Here is a 9,395-nt window from a genome sequence, read left to right as displayed (position 1 = left end):
GTTAATTAAGAAAGCCTATAACAATCTTCAACTAATTACGGATACCCAAAACAAATGGATTAATTTTCTTTTCATTTTATTATATACAAATTGATTATGAGATAATGTCTCTAGAATCAATTTTTTTTTCAAGAGTGGGTTACTGCATGTTTTTCCTATTTGGATATGAATTTTAGCGTTCATTTCTTTGAAGACCTGCGAATCGAAGGGGAAAAAGTTACATATTCATCCTAATATTCTTTGAGAATACATTGGCCCAAGGCCAATCTTTTGACCAATAATATTCTAAGAGAATAACATTATGTATATAAGAATTGTTTTCTAAATTCAAAACCTCTTTCTAAGTTGGATGCCTTTGTGTTATTTATTGTGTGTGTATGGTTTTTTTTTTTTTTTTTTTTGTAACGATTCTGGTGCATGAGATGAAGATGAACAATGATAATCAATCTTCTAAAAAGAATGCACTATTAATTATTATATTCTGACAGAATATGATATCAATAACACGTGTTTTATGTAATACTCAGATTCTCACAGAATGTCTATTATTCTGTTTACAGGTCAATGATAGGGTAATATTTACAAAATGAATCTTTTTTACGTGTTACATTACTTACATAAATACTGGAAACAAACCAAGAGCAGATGAGGATTCTTCAAGAATTTTAAGAATGTTTTTGTTTTTAGATTTTTTATTCATTTAATGTATTTCACTTTATAATTGTATTTTTTAAGTTCATTTGTATAAAAGTGTAAACAGATTCGACAAGAATAAATCTTTTATATTAATATTTTTACCTTTCAAATGCTATGTTATTCAAATGCAATGTTATTCTTGCATTTTCATAGAATATCATTATCTTAAAATGTCATTCTGGCAGAATAAAAAATCGGGTAAAATTAAATATAACGTTAGAATTAAAATTGAATTAATTAAAAAAAATCAGAATTCAAAATAAAAAGAATCAAATATCCCTTAAATTCCGAAAATTTCATTAATTAAGCTTATGTTTCCTAATTTGAAGATAATGCAAATGTACAATATTACCCTTTTTTCTAATTAAATGGCATATATTCTATTTTCTTTAAATTAATAATATTGGTAAATCAATTTGTTAAAATAACCAAAACTATTGGTCCATATTCATCCTTACATCCACATAATAGATGACATCCACATTATAACCTAACCCTATATATATATATATATATATATATATATATATATATATATATATATATATATATATATATATATATATATATATATATATATATATATTATGCGAACCTAAAGATTTGTGCAAACCTGCGAACTCCTAATCAACAGTCAATATGACTGCTAATTCACATTTTAATATAGTCAATTCACATTTTAATACACACAATTCACACCTTAATGTTATAAATTCAAAGTTTAATACATAAAAAATATACATTCACGACCATATTCTCAACTTAAAACTTACATTTCAAGACTTTAATTCAAAGTTTAATAAAATAGTTTAGCAATCTTTTTTCATGATATTTACTATTTACAACTTAAAAACATATTTTATTTTGTTGAAACATCTCATAAGTGTAAACATTCAATCCTTATGAGTGGCTACTCCAGGTAAAATGACTTAATAGGGTAATATATTTTCTCACTTTATACACATTTAGTCCTTAATATTATTTGCATATTTAGTCCTTAGTATTTTTTTGTTGCAAAATAAGTCATTATTGTTTTCGTACACATTTAGTATTTATGAACGGTTTCTTTAGGTTTTTACTGACGACATCCTACATAGGTCAATCGTTAATGAGGTGTTTGGGGCTATTCATTCTTATGACCACCGCGACCTTAGCTGATTGGTTACTTAGGTCTTGTGTTCTGAACGTCGTAATTTCTTCATACTATCTCAGATTTTAACAATTTTCATATCCACACCTTCATATTTAAGTCTACTACAACTTTCATTTTGATTACTCCCGTTAAAAAGTAATATATTTTTATTTACGATCTTTATATACATGCGTTCTTTATGAATGTACGTAATAACGTTTTTTTTATAAAATCGTAAGTAAAAAATATATTACTTTTTAATGAAAGTAATCTAAACGAAAATTGTAGTAGACTCCGATATTAACGCGTGAATATTAAGTTCGTTAAAATCTAAGATCATATGAAGAAGTTATGACGTTCATAACATAAGACCTAAGCACCAAACAATCGAGGTCGCGGTAACCATAATCATGAACAGCCCCAAACACCTCATTACTTATTGCCTTATGTAGGATGTAATGAGAGAAAAATCTAAAGAACCGTTCATAAGTACTGAATGTGTACAAAAACAACAATGACTTATTTTGCAACAAAAAAATATTAAGGACTAAATGTGTAAAAAATATTAAGGACTAAATGTGTATAAAATGAAACATATATAACCTATTAAGTCATTTTTTCGGGTTTTTACCTAAAGTAGCCGGTCATAAGAACTGGATATGTAAAGTTAAACAAGTTGAAATGACAAATATAGATGAAAAAAAAACTCAGTAACTAAATGTATACAAATCTATAAGTATATTACTTTTTAAAGTCATTATCCCATATATATAACATTATGGCCTCGTGTCCTGGTTATGGTTTTTTTTTCCTAGAGGTTTAAACTTGTCTTATATCATGTTTCACGACATTTAAAACTTTAATAATAATAGCTTAACTCATCAAATGAGTAACATCGTGGCCTCATCATTGTTTTTAAGTATGGAAGTTTAAATTTTTCGTTACATTATGTTTCGCATCATTTAAAATTTTAGGAAAAATTTCATTCATATCCTTTTAAACTATAAATATTACTTTAATATCTTTCTAAAATCTAAACTTTAAAATCACGTGGATATCCCTTTAAAGCTAAAAAAATCTACCTTTTCTAATAAACAAAACTTAAGTTTGCCACATGTCCTTTTTCTAGCATACTTATTCCACGTGGCACCTTTTAAGGGTTGTTTCTCTATTAAGTCAATACCTCTATTTTTTGTTACAATTTGAATTTACGTTCAAAATTTGAAAGCAAAATCATATCCTAAATTGAATTTCAAATTCTTTATTATCTTATTAGTTGAAAATGATTTTTAATGTCACGTTATTATAAATTACATTCCTCTATTATTGGTTTCAATTTTAAGGAAGGTGATTGGGTTTCCAAACAAATTCACTAAAACTTAGGGTTACGTTTTCTATGCTCTTCGATCTCTATCTGCGGCGGCTTTGAGATCGGGCGTCACAGTTGCACGAAGCTCCTCATCACCTATATTTTGACTTATATTTCTTCTTTTCATGGCCCCTTTCTCTCCTACACTTGACGTATGATGGAGTCTGTGATCGATTTTGCTAGATTATCACAATGGAACGCAAATTTCACTTTCTCAACCATATATATGATTCAGGTATGTCTTCTACTTTTTGTGCAGTAATGATAGGTTGAAGTGATTTCTCCTTCACCACTTTCAGGTTTGTGATTTTGTTTATTTTTAGTACTTCACATTATTGATTCATTTTATGTTTGTTCATATATTTATTTAAAGTATGTGCTTTTACTTTTGATTACTTTAAGCTATTAGAAGATTTATGAATGCTACTCTTTTGTTTGTGACTCTAGAAACAACCGCACCTCGGATCTAGCACAGGTGGTTCATCATATTTCCTATAAGAAAAGCAACAACAATGGAGTTTCAATTCGATTCGTCTTCTTTTTGTCATATTTTTCACCATCTTAAATGGATTCGTTTGTTTTCTGCGTTTAATTCTACTTTTCTATCTCAAATTTTTATGTTGGGTGGTTATTTTAGGGGCACTCCAGCAGTACATATCCTCTTGATATGATTTGTACAAGTGCGTATCTTCTTCTGCTCCCCCCTTCTCTTCAAATTTCAGTTTTTTTGGATAGAAGTTTTGAAATTTTTAGACTTTTGGAAATTTGGTACCATATTTTTTTTTTGTACCATCAGAGTGTAAATTTATATCTATGATATGAGGTTTTTCCGCTTAATATTTGGGAGTGCATTAAGAGCTTATGTGTTCTTCGTTATAGCTGCACCATGCCTAATTTTCATATTTTTCTTATTAATGTTTGATTTTTATCGAGTTTTGAAGAGTATTATTTTATGTTTGTGGGGCCATATATATGTATGGTAGATTGCGAGCATTATTTTGATGTTATTTTTTATATTTGTTTCTTTGATGGCATTGGTATGTATATCTTTGCTTTATATGTGTGTAAACTCATTTATAATAGAGAAAAGGAAGTAAAATAGGAATATAGTGTAAAATTTTAATCGTATATGTATGTAGACTAATTTGTATCTTTGACCATTACTTAAGTCATTTCTTACCTGAAAATTGGTTTATCTTAATTCATTAGAGTGTAACAATAATTTATAACATACTAGAACATTTGTCTCTTATGTTACAACTTGGTTGAACTAATTTTATTATAATTAGCTAAGCTCTCGATTGATTCTTTAAACTGTACTGGTTTAAACCAATTATAACCGATTATAATTTTGTTTTGCACATATTATTATTTTAGTTTGTCATTTTTTGGAGCCACTAGCATGCTCTCCATGTTCACCAGGCGGAAGGAAGAATAAAGCATGTGAGAAGAGAATGAGGAAGATGCTAATGGCTAAGTGCACGTGGGAGATTTTAATTGTTTTTTGTTTATAATCGATTGTTTTTTATTTTTGTTTTTTGAATATTCTCTTTTTTAAGTTATAATCTATATGTTTAGATGTATTATTTTTTGATATATAAAACATCATTTTATTTAGGTAAAACATATCATATCTAAACATGAAATATTATAGCATTTTCCTTTATACTAATTCAACAACCAAATAAATATAATCCATGCATTTGTAGCTTCTCATTATTTTTTGACGTTTTTTTTTTCTTTTATAACATCCTACTTTTCCAATAGTTTTTCACCTGATGTCATTCTTATTCCAACTATTGCAATGGAAATTTCTTTTATTTTGGATGATATTTCTACACAACATGTTTACAATGTCTACTCGCAAAAAAACATGACATTTTGAAACTATCCCGATCTATGAAGTAATTGCGTTTTTCAGCGGAATATGAGATGTTTACGAAAGGAATTGACATATGTGTATTTACTTGAAAGTACATTGTGGCTTAACACATTGAAATCCGATAAATGCACCTAATTATAGCAATGTATATTACCTTTTTTCCTCATTAAAGCATTTTGCTTTGAAAGTATAATGCTATAATTTTGAAGCTTTTTCAAGATAATAACTGTTCATGTTATGTTTTGTTAAATACAGCACCCTCTGTCATTTCGTTCCTATTTTATGAATATTTGTGTGTGATTGTGTATGTGTTTCACTTTGTGTGTATGTGTAACTATATGTGTGAATGTATACGATCGTGAATAACTCTATTGTGTATAACTCTATGTGTTTATGTATGCGACTCCTTATTTTAGTTTTTCTTCTCATTAGAGCATTAAGCACATACAAATCATTAAAAAAAAAATATGTTTCCTATATTAAGCACGCCTACAGTTATCGTCTTCAACATTATTTTAAGCTATTATGTTTATTTTACTTATCATATTGATTCAGATTTACTTAAAATCCAAAATGCCACATTTTTTTGACATTTAATATTTTTTTGTCTATATAATAATTTTAAACATACAACTCGTGGTTTCTACGGGTTATAACCTAGTTATACTTATATCCAAAATCATTTTTTAATTAAGATTATATCAATTTTATATTAAGAAAATTATATAAAATTCGAATATACATATAAGTTTACAAAAATACCCTTTTTCAAATTAAATGTGTATCTCGTCAATAGATTGAAGGCTCGTTGGATATCAATTACCTTCTACGGTCTACCCCATCTTCTTCCGACTGATGACTACTACTACCGGTAAACCACAGTGCTGCCCTTTGTGTTATGCTACTTTGAAAAATGAGTGTGTCGACCTCTCCTCACCATTGTAACCTAGGTATACCTTACCCCTTCACAACATAAACACCATAACCCACACATTCCCCCTCTTCTTCTTACTGATGGCCACCGGTTGAAGCCTCAATCCTTACCTGAAGACGAGTCTTGTTAGGCGATAAGATTAGCTGGCATTTAGGTTTATCTTTATTTAAACTCCATTATGTTTATCTTTTCCCTAGTTGGTTAGTTTCTGATAAAGATTTGTAATTGTATAAATACATTGGCAAATTAATGAATAAGGCAGGCAATTCATACCAATTGTTCATGGTATCAGAGCGGGTTTAAGAAATCTAAAACCCTAAAAAAAATGACGAAATCTGGAGAAGAACCTTCGAGGGTTCAAAATCATCACCACCTAAAATCGAATCCAATTCTCCTTTCTTTCTTGGACCAGAAGACCGTCCAGGTGATTTCATTACTCCAACCAGGGCCGGTCCAAACATATATGGGGCCCGGGGCAAAAAGAAAAAAAGGGCCCCTCAAAGACAAATATAATAAAGATTAAAAAAAATATCATTTACTCTTCAATATAGACGTGTTTAATTAGCACTAACAAGCAAACTAAGTTGTTTATCTTTTGAGCTAATTTGAGTTTCAACCAACTTTAGGCCCTAAAAATCATTTAGGTAATAATTATATATATATATATATATATATATATATATATATATATATATATATATATATATATATATATATATATATATATATATATATACTACATAGCCCATAAATTTTGGGCCCCCTGGAGTCGTGGGCCCTGGGCGGTCGCCCGTGTTGCCCACCGTCTGGACCGGCCCTGACTCCAACAAGACTGTGTGGGGATAACTATGATGATTGGGCAGGAGACATACAGACGGCATTAGAAGCACGAAGAAAGTTTGGGTTTCTTGATGGGACTATCACATGCCCTGTTCCTCCATGTACGACTTCAGATTGGCTCACTATCAACGCGATGTTGGTTTCATGGATCATGAATACCATCGAACCAGAGGGAAAATGCTATCTCTCTAAATACAGAGATGCAAAGAAACTGTGGGATACATTGAAATCACGATATACGATTGTTAATGGATCCAGAATTCAGCAATTGAAGGCTTCAATTGCAAAGTGTGAACAAAGCAAAACCATGCCTGTAGCAGAATATTTTGGCAAACTGACTGCACTGTGGGAAGAACTTCATAAGCATGAGCCTATAATTAGCTGTGAGTGTTGTACATAGTGCACAGCTGGAGCAAGAACACGAGACCAGGAGAGATACAGATATGTTACATAAGTTTCTCATGGGTCTATGTTTAGAATACTTCTCCACTCTACGAACTAACACTCTATCTCAGGATCCGCTCCCTTCACTTGACAAGGCTTTTCAACTAGTAGTACAAGATGAACGAGTACGAACTTCAAAGTCTGTTCAGGAGGAAAAGCCAGCAGAAGGTTTGGGTTTTGCTGTTAAAGTAGGAGCGAATAGGGGACGAGGAAAAGGCAACAAACCCGATAAGTCACATCTAACTTGTACTCACTGCAAGAAAACAGGTCATGAAGCCAATACTTGGTTCGAGTTAGTAGCGTATCCTGAATGGTGGGAACACAACAACAAGTCTGATGGTGGCTCTCGAGGAGGCAAATCAGGCGGACGAGGGAGAGGAAGTGTAAGAGCAAACACAGTCACTACAGGTTCTCACAATGGAGGTATAGTGGCTGGAAATAATAGCAACTTACCGCTATTATTTACAGCTGAACAATGGAAGGCTCTGACCGGTCTTATGAATACTTCCAAGATTACAGATGAAAGATTGAATGGTGAGTTTAAAAAACGACTGTGGATTATCGATTTAGGAGCAACACACCATGTCACTGGTGATGCTTCTTGGTTGGAAAATACACGTAACATATCTGGTCGTCTTGTGGGTCTTTCAAATGGTAAAAAGGTCATTGCAATCCGTGAGGGTTGTGTTAGACTTTCAAAGACCATCACTCTTAAGAGTGTTCTCTTTGTACCTAAATTAAGTTGCAATTTGATTTCAGTTTCTCAATTAAATGATGATATGCAGTGCATTACTCAATTCGATTCTTCTATATGTGTTATACATGACCGGTCGAGGAGGCTGATTGGAGTGGGTGTTAGACGGGATGGACTTTACTACTTTGGGAAAGGTGGATCAATTCTTCATGTTTCGGTGGATGCAACAACCTCCATGTTAGAGCTATGGCATAAGAGAATGGGACATCCTTCTGAAAAAGTGGTGAAATCCCTTCCTCCCGTTTGTAACCTTAGGGGTAGTATGAATAAAGCATGTGAAGTTTGTTTTCGGACTAAACAATCTAGAGATAAATTTCCTTTAAGTGAAAATAAAACTAGTCGAATTTTTGAGAAAGTACATTGTGATCTTTGGGGTCCTTACAAGCATCTTTCAAGCTGTGGGGCTCGATATTTCTTGACAATAGTTGATGATTATTCTCATGCAGTGTGGGTGTATTTGTTGACTGATAAAACTGAAGTTTATGAAATGTTTGTGTCTTTTGTGGCTATGGTTGGTAGACAATTTTCCAAACAAATCAATATAGTACAAAGTGATAACGGAACAGAGTTTAATTGCTTGTTTGCTTATTTTTCTACACATGGAATTTCGTTTCAAACATCATGTGTTGGTACTCCTCAACAAAACGGGCGAGTAGAAAGAAAACACAAACACATCCTTAATGTAGCCCGAGCTCTTATGTTCCAAGCAAAATTACCTATTTCCTTTTGGGGTGAATCCATCCTCACAACTGCACATCCGATCAATCGCAGACCCTCTCCTTTGCTCGACAACAAAAGTCTATCAGAGATATTGTTTGGTACTCTTTCCTCATATTCTACTCTTAAAGTGTTCGGGTGTTTATGTTTTGCTCATAACCAAAAGGCAAAAGGAGATAAATTCGCTAGTCGAAGCCGAAAATGTGTCTTTGTTGGATATCCATTCAGTAAAAAAGGGTGGAAATTGTTTGATCTTGACACCAACAAATACTTTGTTTCACGTGATGTAAAATTCTTTGAGGACATATATCCTTATTCTGACATGAATTTAACACTACATGACACAACAAATACACTACCTGATGGACCAGTTTACTTTGATGAGATTGACGAGGATGTTGTTGGTCCAGACCAGTCACCTAGTGATCCACCCATTGATACATCACCTATTAATTCGCCCACTAATACACCTGGTCAGGAACTACCAAGCTCTCATACAACGCCGATTCTGGACCCCCCCCCTTCTCTACTCGAACAATAGGAAAATATGGGTAGAGGTCAAAGAATCAAGTATCCGCCCATCCTTCTTAAAGACTTTCTTGCGTCTACTAAAGCTAGTCCATCCCC

At 32.0% G+C, this 9,395-nt stretch overlaps 1 long non-coding RNA gene across 1 annotated transcript; it reads left to right on the top strand.

The window, feature by feature from the left end:
- Nucleotides 1–3,051: 3,051 nt before the first annotated feature.
- LOC145135869 (uncharacterized) lies at nt 3,052–4,821 on the top strand. Its single transcript, XR_013720093.1, has 2 exons — nt 3,052–3,432; nt 3,645–4,821. It is a non-coding gene; the product is annotated as an uncharacterized LOC145135869 (long non-coding RNA).
- The last annotated feature ends 4,574 nt before the right edge of the window (nt 4,822–9,395 follow it).

The sequence above is a fragment of the Lactuca virosa genome, chromosome 9 (assembly GCF_052849685.1).
Source record: "Lactuca virosa cultivar CGN04683 chromosome 9, Lactuca_virosa_CGN04683_v6, whole genome shotgun sequence".
NCBI lineage: Eukaryota > Viridiplantae > Streptophyta > Magnoliopsida > Asterales > Asteraceae > Lactuca > Lactuca virosa.
The sequence above is the reverse complement of the archived record's forward strand: the minus strand, read 5'-3'. Positions and strand labels throughout refer to the sequence as shown.